The sequence below is a fragment of the Dermacentor andersoni genome, chromosome 5 (genome assembly GCF_023375885.2).
Source record: "Dermacentor andersoni chromosome 5, qqDerAnde1_hic_scaffold, whole genome shotgun sequence".
Taxonomy (NCBI): Eukaryota; Metazoa; Arthropoda; class Arachnida; order Ixodida; family Ixodidae; genus Dermacentor; species Dermacentor andersoni.
In genome coordinates, this window is record NC_092818.1 from 91,435,915 (window position 1) to 91,451,340 (window position 15,426).

The 15,426-nt window shown below is 43.3% G+C and overlaps 1 long non-coding RNA gene across 1 annotated transcript in view; it reads left to right on the forward strand.

Annotated features, from left to right (window-relative positions):
• Positions 1-15,426, forward strand: part of LOC140218360 (uncharacterized) — a 267,463-nt gene that overhangs the window by 225,998 nt on the left and 26,039 nt on the right. The gene's annotated exons all lie outside the window — the stretch shown is intronic.

Sequence of the window (15,426 nt, forward strand, 5' to 3'; positions counted from 1 at the left end):
TTACTTCGTGGCACAGAAATATTCGGCATCAGGCTGTTTTTCTGCTGTGGCCTTTGTAGAAGCATGATTGTTCAAAGTGCAACAATTAAACAGATTCTTTGAGTACAATTCCGGTGCGCTGGTCCGCCTGTCCAGCAATTTCCTACTGAAGGGAAACCTGCAAATAAAAACGCCGCTCCGCATGTAGAAAAATGCTCTACTGTGACGCTTCTCAAACGATTGTGATGCCCTACAAGAGCTGCCTACTCGCGTGATATTCTCAACAAGGAGATACATTCGTTTACTTACATGTGAAGGTGTATGCCTGGGCACTTCGGGGCTTCGGTGGCACAGAAGGCACGAGTGTGCCATAGCGTCCGATGTCGACGCGCGATCGCATGTCAAACCTAAACTGTACGAAACTACTACGCATCCGAAAAACAGATTCGAAACCGAAATTCGCGTCATCCTTTATTAAATGAACGCGTAGTTCGTGATTTACATAAGTCACGGACTTAGCGATCGCTTTCTGTAAACTTAATATTAACCCACCACCTTCATAAAACCTCAGGTATGCGTTTTTAGATGACAAAGCATACGGTGACCTGTACTTGTTTTCAGCTCTTTCAATAGTAATTGCGCTGGTCACATTGACCAGTAGCAACAGGGCGGCGCCCTAGAGGTTCCCACTTTTCCGGCCCAGCTTTTCCTCTAGAGTTGTTCTACTAACTCTGTTTGACGCCAAAGGTGCATTGACTTTTCCAAAGTCGTACATCGGGCCATACAACGAGACAAGCCAAATTAACACACTATCAGACAAGTTGACAAAGCCCGCAGCGAGGCCTGATGAGACGAAGCGTTGTGGTGGTTCATTCGTGCAGTCATGTCACATAAAAAAATATCAACATTTTTTTTTCACCTGCGCCAAAGCATCCAGTGAAGACACTAAAGCCAGCAAAGGTAACTAGGTTCTTATTTATTGTTTCTACTTTTACTTTTAATCGCGAGGACACGTTGAGCCTCTTAAATTTTTTTGTTCTCGCTCCCCTACCCGCGCGCTGCCAGAGCCAGCCAGAGCGCATGCGTTTTTCTCGTGTTGCCCCGTCCATCAAGCAGCGCACTTCGGTGCGCGTTCGGTTTTCTTTGGCCGAGTGCATTTTCGCCTGGCAGAGTTTTGGATGCTTTCTGGTTAGCAGACGAGAAAAAGAAACAATGGTCGCTAGCCGCCATCACTGTGGGGGCTCGACGGATTGCACCGCGTTCGCTTGAGCGCAACCTCTCCAGAAAGTCTTGTCTCGCCGGTGTAGGATACCGAGCAGTATGCACATGGTTCTTTGTGAACCAAGCGTCACGTGTTTTCTTTGACATTCCTTTAATAGCCATATTAGCTGCCCAAAGTAAGCATTCGATTATGACCAACATACTTTGCGTTTTTTTTTACGGTGCCCCCGCCTCACAAAAGGAGAAAAGAAGCATTGTTGCGGTGCAGCGAATTGTCGCATCGTGAAAGTTCTATTTTGTTACTTCTTTTGCGGAAAGAAATGGGCCATGGGACGCTTCAGTTGCCGGATACTCTTACTATATTATTGCGATAGCAATTATATGGACACTCTAGGCGCACTCCTGCCGTCGCCGTCGTCCTCATGTTCCGCATAAAGTCCAAGTGCGGTAACATCGTGACCCCACGCCGCATGCTGTATGTGCAAGTGAAAGCGTGTGGGGGGGGGGGGAATGGGTGAGCCGACGATGGTGGCTGTCCGCATTATATACCGTGACTTCTTCTTAGATACGTAGATTTATTAGAGACTTATTTATACGTATGCTTAAATATCTTGTTGCGAGGTTTTGTGTATACGTGCAGTGAACTTTGTTTCCAGTGGCACTTTTTTGCCCTTTATCAAGCTGTTTCTTCCCATTTGTATATTCCATTGTATCTTCGCATTTCTAATGTACGAGGGCGAGTCAAATGAAAGTGAGCCTACCCACCGCGCGCAATTATGGTTCTGTTGATTATCTGCAAGGCATGCGCGTAGCACACAGGGATCTCTCATTTACAAAAGTGACACGCTGGTGTGAGGATAAATGTTCTTTAATGCTCTCATACACTGGGTTGTACATGGTTGCGTGCCGTAATGGACGTTCCAGAAGTTGAGCAGCGTGGTGCCGTGAGGTTTATGACAGCTGAAGGTGTTTCTCAAAAAGAAATTAGTCGCCGTATGTCTGCCGTGTACATGGAACATTGCATTTCATTGGCCACTGTGAAGCGTTGGAACAAACGGTTCAAAAAAGGACCTGAAAGTTGTAAGGACGATCCCAGACAGGGCCAAAGCCATCGTGCAATCAGCCCTAACAAAATTGCAAAGGTTGATGAGCTGATAAGACAAGAACGAAGGATAAGCATCGATGAACTGCTAAGCGTGTGAACATCAGTCACGGTTTGGTTCACGCCATAATTCATGAACATCTCGGTTATCGGCTCTTGTGCGCGCAGTGGATGCGCAAGATTTTGAACTACCGCCAGAATACGGAGAAGATCGGCGTTGCCTTTACTCATCTGATCCGCTATCACAATAAGGGTGACGATTTCTTGTCTGCAATTGTGATAGGAGACGAACCATCATGCCACTACTAAGAGTCTGAAACACGACGGTAAAGCTTACAATGGAAACATTCGAACTCGCCACCCCCAAAGAAAGCAAAGGCAGTCATTTCTGCCAGAAAGGTGTTGTCGACTTTTATTTTTCGATCGTCAGGGGCCATTACTAATAGAATTTGCTAAATCTTGAGAGACTATCAATTGTTTCCGATATTGAGAAACGCGGGATCGGCAGTGTGCCCCAATCAAGAACAAGCTACGTGGAAAATTGACGAATGAGGTCATCTTGTTCCATGACAATGCCCGTCCCCACGTCGCTGATGGGGTTAATACAAAACTGGCAAAGTTCAAGCGGGAAACGCTGCAACATCTGCCACACAGCTAAGACCTGTTGCCTTGCAACTTCCACATTTTGGGGCAAACGAAAAAACAGCTCAAGGGAACCAGATTCGTCTCGAACGATGAAGTGAAAGTCAGTTGCAGAGGTTTTGAAGGAGCAACCCAAGGAGCTATATGAGACGGGAATTGCGCGACTCGTTAGTCAATGGGACAAATGTCTAAATGCTCATGGGGGCTACTTTTAGTTATAGTACCCCGTTTGTCATATATTCGCATTGGCTCACTTTCATTTGACTCGCCCTCGTATATTCTGCAGAACTCCTGCTTTTTATACGTACTCTGTTGCGACTATAATTTCGGTGCAATTACGATACACGTCCGGTGACAGCTGCTGCTGCGTATTACGCTGGAAGAAATGACAGCGTCATTGAGATTTTTCACTGGCCGTTGCATATGTACAAGAATGTAAACAAGGATCTTGAATGACAAAGTGTAATTAATATATTTGTTCTCAACTTGTTCATTTCATGACCTTTACATTTTTCATATCAGCGGAATGCACTGCTTTGCTGGCTTCGAACTGATGTAGTTCTAAAGTTCGTGTGATATTTTCTTTCCTTATTAAATAGACAAAACACATGAAAGCATTGACATCAGTTATGTGGGGCACAATTTTTGGCACATACGAGTATATTCTTTTATGGAAAAAATACATATTTTACTTGTTTGACAGTGCTTAGCGTTAAAGAATTCGTTTGCAGCATCTTTGGCAATGGCAATGTAGTTATTATTCATGTATTTGATCCCTAGGCAAATTGTTTGAGAGGAAGCTTTAGCTCGGGCCCTGCTCCGACGCGGCCTATTCAGATACATGTAAAACGCAGAAACGCTTTTCTGTGATAACTCCTGAATCGCTTTTAACGAGATTTGTTGCGTTTGAGAGAGTGAGTTGAATTCTAGTGTCTGTTGGAAGCGGAATTTCAATTTAGGGCCTGAAGTTTGTTTAAAATATATAGAAAAATTTGAAAGTTCGAAAAAAATAGAAGCACGAAGTTTGCAAATTAATAGCTCTGCATCAAGAACAGATATCGCGGTTCTGTAAACGGCATCCATTACACCATTCAAAGCGGACAAATTCGATATATCAATTTGTATCTTACGTGGATTAGTAATGTTATGTACAAGGGTTCTGCAAAAGCCGTACATCCATAATACTTAATTTTTTTAGACTCATGTGTAACATATCAATATTGTCCGCTGTAGATGTACTATTATGTGCAATTCACAGAATTGTGATATCAATTTTCATTGCTGATTTGCAGAGTTGTAAACTTAATTGTCTCGTTTTCTGAAAATTTTCGAATTTTGCCACTTTCAATAAAATATTGACGACCTAAATCGAAAATTCGAAACAAACGTTCACTAGAATTTAAGTTTTTCTTCTAAATCCAACAAACCTCGTCAAATTTGGTGCGGTGGTTTCCGAGAAAAACGAATTCTCCTTCTACGTTTATTTAGACAGGAGCATCCGACCTAATGTTTCCTCTTAAAGAGGAGGCCGACCTGCAACGTGAGCCCCCCCCCCCCCCCCCCCCGAACAAAATTTCTGGCTACGCCACTGTTCTCTACCACGGGTGCGCTTTAAAACCACGGCGCTGCAGTTTTTCCTTTCCTTTCCTTCCTTCTTCTCCGCCCTTAAACTGGCTCTCTCAACTACTACACGCAGAGACAAAGCAACAGCGCGCGCATTAGATCCCATAGATGAGATGAATATTTACAATTATTATTAGGGTTATAATTATATTCGAGTACTGATTGCCGTGCTATCGTTTGTTACCGAAGCTTTCCCTCAAGTCTAAATATTTTAAGGCAGTTTGTCGTGTGCGGATCATGGCTACGCACGCTTATATCGCCTTCCGTTTCTCTACCACGGGTGCGCTTTAAAACCACGGCGCTATATATATATATATATATATATATATATATATATATATATATATAGAAAACTATCAGTCATAGCTCTCGTAGTATAGCCCTCTGGGCCGTTTCCTTTTTTTTTTCTTTCGAAAGTAGTCCTATTAGGGTTATTATAATTACACGAAGGTATTTCGCCCTCGTCAGCAGCAGTCCTTGGGATAGTTATTCTGGCGGCTAGCTTCCCACGCTATGCGTGCCGCCATCGCACCTGGTTAAGCTTTTCCTAGACGCTAGAGTTATGCTTTGTCCGCGCAACCTTGAGCGATCGGAAAGCGCGTTTTCCCCTCTTGGCCGGCGGGGACGGGAGGCTTTGTTCCGGCCGCAAAGCCCTCCACGTCTCAGTAAGGTGCCTGGTGGTGGTCTCGTACGGACGATGCCCTCTCGGTGAGCGCAAATTTCCCCTCATCTTTTAAGAGGTTCAATACTTACAAGCATTTGTCTCGCAAACCATATTTATTTCAAGGAAATTTTCCACGTCTCAATAATTTCTCTCGTCGTATTCGAGTGCTGATTGCCATGTTATAGTTTGTTAACGAAGCTTTCCCTCAAATCTGAATATTTTAAGGCAGTTTTCCTAGTCTCTAAAGCCGCTCGAGTTCGCTCTTCCCCTCGGGCGGCCATTTTTCCTAGAAAGTATGCCTTCCAACCACTCGCAAAAACCGACTATCGCGGACAACATGAGTCCATTTCCACGTAAGTGTGAGGCTCGGAGCAGGAGCTGTGGCGCTTGAAAGTAGCCCGGGGCCTGACGAACCAACCGACTGAGCTATCTTTCCGGGCAACATCGAAGGGTCACGAGTTCAAATCACCTGTTATGTTCCTTTTTTTTTTCGTCCCTTTTTCTTTCTTTCTTTTTTTTCTTTTTAATGTCTTTACCTTTATTTTATCACTGTACGGGAACCCTCCTAAAATAAAAAAAAGAGATATATATCTTCAATTATGTATGGCCTCACATGTGCAGGTCATAAATACCAGGTTCTCTATCCGAGTGCCATCCGTGCGGTATAACCGAGCTCAGATTGGTCCACCTTGACTGATCAAATAGGGCACCACTGTATATTAAATGAGACGTACAACTCCTGCGGGACCCGCCGTGGTTACTCAGTGCCTATGGTGTTAGACTGCTGAGCACGAGGTCGCGGGATCGGATCCCGGCCACGGCGGCCGCATTTCGATGGGGGCGAAATGCGAAAACACCCGTGTACTTAGATTTAGGTGCACGTTAAAGAACCCCAGGTGGTCGAAATTTCCGGAGTCCTCCACTACGGCATGCCTCATAATCAGAAAATGGTTTTGTCACGTAAAATCCCACAATTTAATCTTTACATTTAACTCCTGCGGGGACGGTAGAGTATCCACCTCCCGTGCAAGAGGACCGTGATTCAAATCCCGGGCCGCACAATTCTCCACCGGAAAATACCAGAAAAAAGCAACAACCGTGTGTTGAGAAAATTGCACAAACAGGCCTGGAGTGCGGCCTGATCCCGGTGACCAGAACCGGTAACGCACTCTCTCACCAGAGCAGGATTGGCCACCCTGGTGCAGTACTTGGCCACAACCTCCTATATGAACACAACAATCAAACCCCGGCCCTCAGTCCCCAGCAGCTGCGAAGCAACTGACCACGGCGGTGGTCAGACCTGCGAAGCTGCAGAGGGTGCTAAGAATCCCTGGCTCCGGACAGGCCGCCATTGGAATAGGAACCTGGCAACGTTTAACGCTAGAACGTTATCTAGTGAGGCGAGTCTAGCAGTGCTATTGGATGAATTAGAGGGCAGTAAATGGGATATAATAGGGCTCAGTGAAGTTAGGAGGCCAGAAGAAGCATATACAGTGCTAAAAAGCGGGCACGTCCTGTGCTACCGGGGCTTAGCAGAGAGACGAGAACTAGGAGTCGGATTCCTGATTAATAAGAACATAGCTGGTAACATACAGGAATTCTATAGCATTAACGAGAGGGTGGCATGTCTTGTTGTGAAACTTAATAAGAGGTACAAAATGAAGGTTGTACAGGTCTACGCCCCTACATCTGGTCATGATGACCAGGAAGTCGAAAGCTTCTATGAAGACGTGGAATCGGCGATGGGTAAAGTCAAAACAAAATACAGTATACTGATGGGCGATTTCAATGCCAGGGTAGGCAAGAAGCAGGCCGGAGACAAGTCAGTGGGGGAATATGGCATAGGCTCTAGGAATAGCAGAGAAGAGTTATTGGTAGAGTTTGCAGAACAGAATAATATGCGGATAATGAATACCTTTTTCCGCAAGCGGTTTAGCCGAAAGTGGACGTGGAGGAGCCCGAATGGTGAGACTAGAAATGAAATCGACTTTATATTCTGCGCGAACCCTGGCATCATACAAGATGTAGACGTGCTCGGCAAGGTGCGCTGCAGTGACCATAGGATGGTAAGAACTCGAATTAGCCTTGACTTGAGGAGGGAACGGAAGAAACTGGTACATAAGAAATGAGTTAGCGGTAAGAGGGAAACTAGAAGAATTCCGGATCAAGCTACAGAACAGGTATTCGGCTTTAACCCAGGAAGAGGACCATAGTGTTGAAGCAATGAACGACAATCTTATGGGCATCATTAAGAAGTGCGCTATAGAAGTCGGTGGTAACGCCGTTAAACAGGAAACCAGTAAGCTATCGCAGGAGACGAAAGATCTGATCAAGAAACGCCAATGTATGAAAGCCTCTAACCCTACAGCTAGAATAGAATTGGCAGTTAATCAACAAGTGTAAGAGAGCGGACATAAGGAACTATAATATGGATAGAATTGAACAGGCTCTCAGGAACGGAGGAAGCCTAAAAGCAGTAAAGAAGAAACTAGGAATAGGCAAGAATCAGATGTGTGCGTTAAGAGACAAAGCCGGCAATATCGTTACTAATATGGATGAGATAGTTCAAGTGGCTGAAGAGTTTTATAGAGATTTATACAGTACCAGTAACACCCACGACGATAAGGTGAGAGAGAATAGTCTAGAGGAACTTGAAATCCCACAAGTAACACCGGAAGAGGTAAAGAACGCCTTGGGAGCTATGCAAAGGGGGAAGGCAGCTGGGGAGGATCAGGTAACAGCAGATTTGTTGAAGGATGGTGGGAACACTGTCCTAGAAAGGTTGGCCGCCCTATATACACAGTGCCTCATGACCTCGAACGTACCGGAATCTTGGAAGAACGCTAAGATAATCCTAATCCATAAGAAAGGGGACACCAAAGACTTGAAAAACTATAGACCGATCAGCTTACTGTCCGTTGCCTACAAAGTATTTACTAAGGTAATCGCAAATAGAATCAGGAATACCTTAGACTTCTGTCAACCAAAGGACCAGGCAGGATTCCGTAAAGGCTACTCAACAATAGACCATATTCACACTATCAATCAGGTGATAGAGAAATGTGCGGAATATAACCAACCCTTATATATAGCCTTCATTGATTACAAAAAAGCATTTGATTCAGTCGAAACCTCAGCAGTCATGGAGGCACTACGGAATCAGGGTGTAGATGAGCCATATGTAAAGATACTGGAAGCTATCTATAGCGGTTCCACAGCCACCGTAATCCTCCACAAAGAAAGCAACAAAATCCCAATAAAGAAAGGCGTCAGACAGGGAGATACGATATCTCCAATGCTATTCACAGCATGTTTACAGGAGGTATTCAGAGACCTGGAGTGGGAAGAATTGGGGATAAAAGTTGATGGAGAATACCTTAGCAACTTGCGATTCGCTGATGATATTGCCTTGCTTAGTAACTCAGGAGACCAATTGCAATGCAGGTTCACTGACCTGGAGAGGCAAAGCAGAAGGGTTGGTCTGAAAATTAATCTACAGAAAACTAAAGTAATGTTTAACAGTCTCGGAAGAGAGCAGCAGTTTACGATAGGTAGCGAGGCACTGGAAGTGGTAAGGGAATACATCTACTTAGGGCAGGTAGTGACCACGGATCCGGATCATGAGGCTGAAATAACCAGAAGAATAAGAATGGGCTGGGGTGCGTTTGGCAGGCATTCTCAAATCATGAACAGCAGGTTGCCACTATCCCTCAAGAGGAAAGTGTATAACAGCTGTCTTACCAGTACGCACCCACGGGGCAGAAACCTGGAGGCTTACGAAAAGGGTTCTGCTGAAATTGAGGACGACGCAACGAGCCATGGAAAGAAGAATGATAGGTGTAACGTTAAGGGATAAGAAAAGAGCAGATTGGGTGAGGGAACAAATGCGGGTAAATGACATCTTAGTTGAAATCAAGAAAAAGAAATGGGCATGGGCCGGACATATAATGAGCAGGGAAGATAACCGATGGTCATTAAGAGTTACGGACTGGATTCCAAGGGAAGGGAAGCGTAGTAGGGGGCGGCAGAAAGTTAGGTGGGCGGATGACATTAAGACGTTTGCAGGGACAACATGGCCACAATTAGTACATGACCGGGGTAGTTGGAGAAGTATGGGAGAGGCCATTGCCCTGCAGTGGGCGTAACTAGGCTGATGATGATGACTATGTAGACTAACGAGCACAGGAGCTGCCACTTTTGAGGCCCACTGTGCGATAAAAAAAAAAGTTCAAGTCAGTTCGTGTGTGTGCAAGTGGCAGACAAACATGGCTGTCGCGTCTGGCTGGAGGAGAAAGATGGAAAAAAGAACAAGGGCAAAGTGTTTGCGAAATCTCATCATGCTGCAAGATGCAAGAAAATAATTATGCTCTGTTATTCTTATCGTCTGAATTTTCCCACTGCTTACTATCTGTAGTATCGTTATTTAAATTTACCTTTGTTTCAAAGCAAGTTATTATTACTGCGACTGTACAAAACGCTTCTGCATTGAATATATTTCTATCGCTTAGTGTCACTGGCCCTAAATACTCAGGCAAGGACTCTCTGCGTAATCACTCATTGCGTAGCATTCACAACCAAACTTTTTTTGCTACGCATTAATGCTTCCAGAGTTCCCTTTTTATCTTTCTATGCTGTTTAACTCATTAGAACTTGCGCTACACTCCAATAAAGCTACGATATTATAGCGAAGTTGTCTATGGCTAGAATCAGGGGAAGGACATGTGTCCGGGGTGTTGAAAATTAAACCCTCGCCTAGTCGCATGGTACACATCGGCTACGGTCGAGCGAGCGCAGCTGCGGTGCCTCTCCGCAGTGGATCACGTGACGTGACGTCACACATTCCCTCTTGCGCGCCGGTGGCTCAAGGTCAAACACACGCCGAGATTGACCTTGAGAGTTTTACCTAGAGGGGTAGAGCTTTCGCTCTGGAGCAATGCGCCAGAGCGATTAACGCTGTTGCCGAAACGCTTGTCTATGACGATCCGTATCGAAACGTCAGTGTACATGTATAAAGAAAAAAAGAAGACAAATAAAGAATAAACAGTAAAATAATCATATTAATAATATTAAAATTAAGAATTAAAATAAAGAATATATAAAGTATACGAAACAAACAACGATCTTACGGGGTTGTGCCTTTATTCAACCAATATACCATAACCACCATGCAGAACCTAATGTAGCTATTGAGCAATACAGCTTGACTGGTCTTCCATCTTGACACAGTGGAAGGGCTCTGAATATTTTAAAACTAGTTTTCATCTTTCCAAAGTAACAAACTTGGGTTAATTGTAGCGGTTGCCTAAGCCGATGCTACGACTGTTGTGCATGCATTAATTTTGATAAGGCATTATTATTATTTATGCGGGTGATCGGGTCTTACGGAATAAAAAAAAACATCCATCACCTGTTGCAGATAACATAATATTAATCCCTGAGCTGGACATTTCATGCACAATAAATTGTATCACATATAACTAATTAGGAAAAATGTGTTAACTTATTTAATAATTACATTATGACACATATGACTATTAACTAATTGTAGCCGGTGAGTTTCCAAGGCGTATCCACTTAGAATGAATTTTCAGAATGGCACCAGTTTAGAGATATGCCCCATCAAAATCGCCGTGAAAGTGTACTCTTGTTCCACTTACTCTTTCAAAACGCTCTTTTATGCATTGAAACGCAAAAGTAACGGGTCCGTCGATGTGTTTCATCCCACACTTTGAGAACTGGAGTTATTCCGGAAATTAATTTCCAGTCGATACGGCTTGCAAACTCACTGGCTACAATTCCTAAGGTGGAGTCTGTGCCGTAAATTAAGAAATTAAGTAAGGAATTTTCGTTAATTAATAGAATATGTGTTTTCATTTTCCCTGGTAACAATGTCCGCCTCTTCGAGTAATCCAGCTCGAGGACAATAATTGTGCCATCTTCCACAGGCAAATTTTACAAATTCTGTATAACTTAAAAATGATCCTCCCGTATGCCAGCTAAAACAGCTTTCCCTTTGGAGCGTATCTTGCTGACTTCGGGCTTGCCACCGATGCTTCTCTGAAGCACGCATTTTTCTTGCATACCATCTTGGCACATTAACCGTAATTTATCATCCGTAAGTGGCACTCGTATTACCGACTATACGCCACCGTACACTGCTTCAGGTTGTTTTATTTTCCGCTCACCTGCGTCACGAAATGCTGCGACAAAAGACGAGTTTGCTCATCTCTCAATGTCACTCGTACCCACGGCTGCTGTCAGTTCTGAAAACTTTACGAGCTTTTCCTCCTCCGCCGTTGCTTTCGCAGTAAGAAGCCATGAAAGGCAAGCTATCATACCACCACAGATAGGCACAAAGCAACAAACGAAACTGCTACGTGTGTGTTAGAAAACTTCGCAATTGAAGAAAAATTCGTCCTGCTCAAGCGATAGAACCCGGGAACTGTGCCTTTTCGGGAAAAACAGCAGATTGGCGGATTTGTGGACCTTGCGGATTTCCGCGGAATTAATTCGTGTGGCAATGGGGATCGTACAGTCGTGAGAGTCGTGACCATCGTGATGGCTATATCGCTGCAGGGCTGCCGACCGGTGACATTATTGCAACCATGGGTACACGAACGTTCGACGCACCGAAAAGCAGCCCAAGGTATGACTGCGTCCAGAGACAAAGGCCACAAGATAGATAGTGCATAGAGGTTCAAATACGGATAGACCAGCCCACAGGCTACGAACTGTTAATTATGGACGATAAATGCCAGGGGCCGCTTATACAGCTTCTTCACGAAGAACGCCACGCATATCTTCAACCATAATTAGCCATATACAAAAAAAATGTGCGGTCAGAAAAAAAAAGCAAGGCAAACAAAGTGAAAGAAAACGTGGACGATCTGTCTTGCGAATATGAAGGCGCTGAAAAGAGCCTGGATAAACAGAAGTACACATTAAGAAAATTAAATTATGGGGTTTTACGTGCCAAAACCACTTTCTGATTATGAGGCACGCCGTAGTGGAGGACTCCGGAAATTTGGACCACCTGGGGTTTTTAACGTGCACCTAAACCTAGGTGCTCGGGTGTTTTCGCATTTCGCCCCCATCGAAATGCGGCCGCCGTGGCCGGGATTCGATCCCGCGAGCTCATGCTTAGTAGCCTAACACCATAGCCACTGAGCAGCCACGGCGGGTAAGTACACATTGTAAGAATCAGAATCAGTTTTATTTTCCTCAAGGAAAGGAAAAATGAACCCCAGACAGAAAGCTGCTCATTCAGCAGCTTGACGAGGCCTGAGGCCCTACAGGCAGTGGCAACAGCGGCAAAACAGCAGTGTATGTCGTACACCCATGCTAGAAGAAAAAAAAAGAAGCAACTAGAGAAACAAAAAACTAAAAAAAGGGAAAGAAACTGTTCGCACCAAGCTGTAAAGAACGAGAAAAAAAACAAATATTTACATATACATACACCAATAACAAACCAATATTCAACACTGAGAGGTTATATTCACACGTACACACGCAAATATCCGTAGAAGTGGCGCGCATACGCCCCTATATATACATATATGTACACCTACATATAAAAAAAAATTATGGGGTTTTACGTGCCAAAACCACTTTCTGATTATGAGGCACGTCGTAGTGGAGGACTCCGGAAATTTCGACCAACTGGGGATCTTTAACGTGCACCTAAATCTAAGTACACGGGTGTTTTCGCATTTCGCCTCCATCGATATGCGGCCGCCATGGCTGGGATTCAATCCCGCGACCTCGTGCTCACCAGCCCAACACCATAGCCACTGAGCAACCACGGCGGGTTACATCTACATATACACGCGTACATGGCATATATACACACACCATTCAAGTGCACACATGTATAACTTCAAGCTAAATATTTTATGAAGAATGAACTGTTATAAAAACGGAAAGCGAGAAAAAGAAGGAAATTTAGACAATGCCTGCAAAATCATTCCACACTAGTCCACACAAAAGAACGCACAACGCCGAATGTAAACTGCATGATATAAATCTATAGCCGATTAAGCTATACTGTTTAAAAAGTATTCAATTAAAGCAGGTTTATTTATTGCGGGGCCATCAATTAAGGTTGTATTATTATTCAGGGTGTAAGGTATTATATACTTTAACATTTGTTGACCGTAATTCGTTCGAGTTTTAGGAAGACACCACTTTTCTAATTGTCGAGTGTTGGCTGCCGGTACACGTTCCTTGAGCGCTGATATTCTTATAAGGAAGTTAGTACGAAAAGTGGTTTTAGTGGTGAATGAGGAAACAATAATGTGCGGTAGCATAACACTGATGGGTAGAATTTTTAACCGAATAAAAAGCTGTTCGGATTGTGCGCAGTACTCTTCGTCTGCAATTACACGAATTGCTTTCTTTTGTAGGCTCACAATTCTCTTCATGTTAGTCGGTGATGCCGTGCCCCAAACAAGATGACAATATGCAATGTATGATTGAAATAATGAAACATATATCTGTTTCTTTAATGTGCACTGGAAGAATGCCACGACACCGGGAAAGTGCTCCAACAGCTTTCGATAAACTTAGCGATACGTAATTAGTGTGCTCTGTCCATCGATGTTGCTCATCAAATACAACACCCAGTGTTTTATGGTGGCTAACGACCTCAATAATATTATTGCCTAGGTTAATGGTTAAGTTAGTCCCTATGTGACGATTTATAGCGCGGAAAATAACAGCTTTTGACTTAGTTGTATTTATTTTGTGATTGCTTAATTTAGACCAATTTAAAAGGCTGTTTAGGACATTGTTTGCTTTTGAAATTATTTCTGTAGCCGAAAGACCAGAAATAAATAGAGAACCGTCGTCGGCATAAATTACAAAATCAGCTTCTGTCGAAATTGTTATCACATCGTTTATATAGACATGGAAAAGAAAAGGTCCTAATATGCTGCCCTGAGGTACGCCACATTTCAGATAACGTTTGGATGAACAAAAACCGTCTATGTTCACTGTTCCCGGTCTTTAAGGTATGAACTAAAAATTTGAAGTGTCCTTCCCCTAACGCCGTACTTGTTTAACTTATCTAAGAGAATATTATGGTCTAGACAATCGAAGGCCTTACTGAAATCCACAAAGATTCCTAGTGTTAAGAGTTCGTTTTCAACATTCTGTAAAATAATTTCTTTTTGGACTAATAAAGCTGATTCTGTAGAAAAACATTTACGGAAGCCGAATTGAGAGTGTGATATTAACTGATTAGCATCAAAGAAGTTCTGCAAACGTTTGAGCAGAATTTTTTCTAGCACTTTCGAAAAAACAGGTAGAATGGAGATGGGGCAATAATTACTTGTGACGTTTTTCGAGCCCGACTTGACAATCACTGTAACCTTCCACAGTTTCATTCTTGCAGGGAAAACAGACGATTCTAGTGAAAGGTTAATAATATGACACAGAGGTAGTGCAAGAAAGTCAGCAACAAACTTTACTGGTTTAATTGTGAGGCCTTCTACATCAGAGCTGGAATTATTTCTTAAGGACATGAGAACGGTAAATACTTCTGATGGATCTGTTGGGCTAAGAAATACTGAGCTTTTTGTTTCATTTGAAATAACAGAACACGCATCTGCGTTATATCTTGCTGTTGCTTGCTCGGTGAAGTTGTTAAAGCAATCGGCTAATAGTACGCCTGATTTTGGTTACCCATCAATAATCAATTCGCCAATGTCATTCGATACATTTCTATGGTTAATTATCTCATTTATTGCCCGCCAAGTTAGCCTTGAATTATTCTTGCTTCCAGCGAAAATTACCGAGTAATAGACACGCTTGGCTTTGCGCAAGTCATTATTTAGTTTATTCCTAAACTGCTTAAACACAACGTAATCATTAGGAAGAGTAAGAGTTAGTAGTAAGAGTAAAAGTAAGAGTTGTAAAAAGCATGTGCTTTCCGCGCCTATAGGTTAAATATAGATAAGCAAAACGAGGGGAAAGCAGGAGCCAACGTTGGAACAAGTGCACTTTTTTTTTTCAAGGTTTTGCTCGTCATATTGAATTTCTTTCTTCCGCATTCCCCGTGTTTTTCCTGCATTAAATATAGGTGCCCTGTGTTTATACGAACTCGATCAAGACAAGTAAGGGCCTATGATGTGTTTTTGGAATGCTATTTAGTTCAAGAGCTGCAGAGCGACAGTTTTTGTCGTGTAATTTTTTTAAG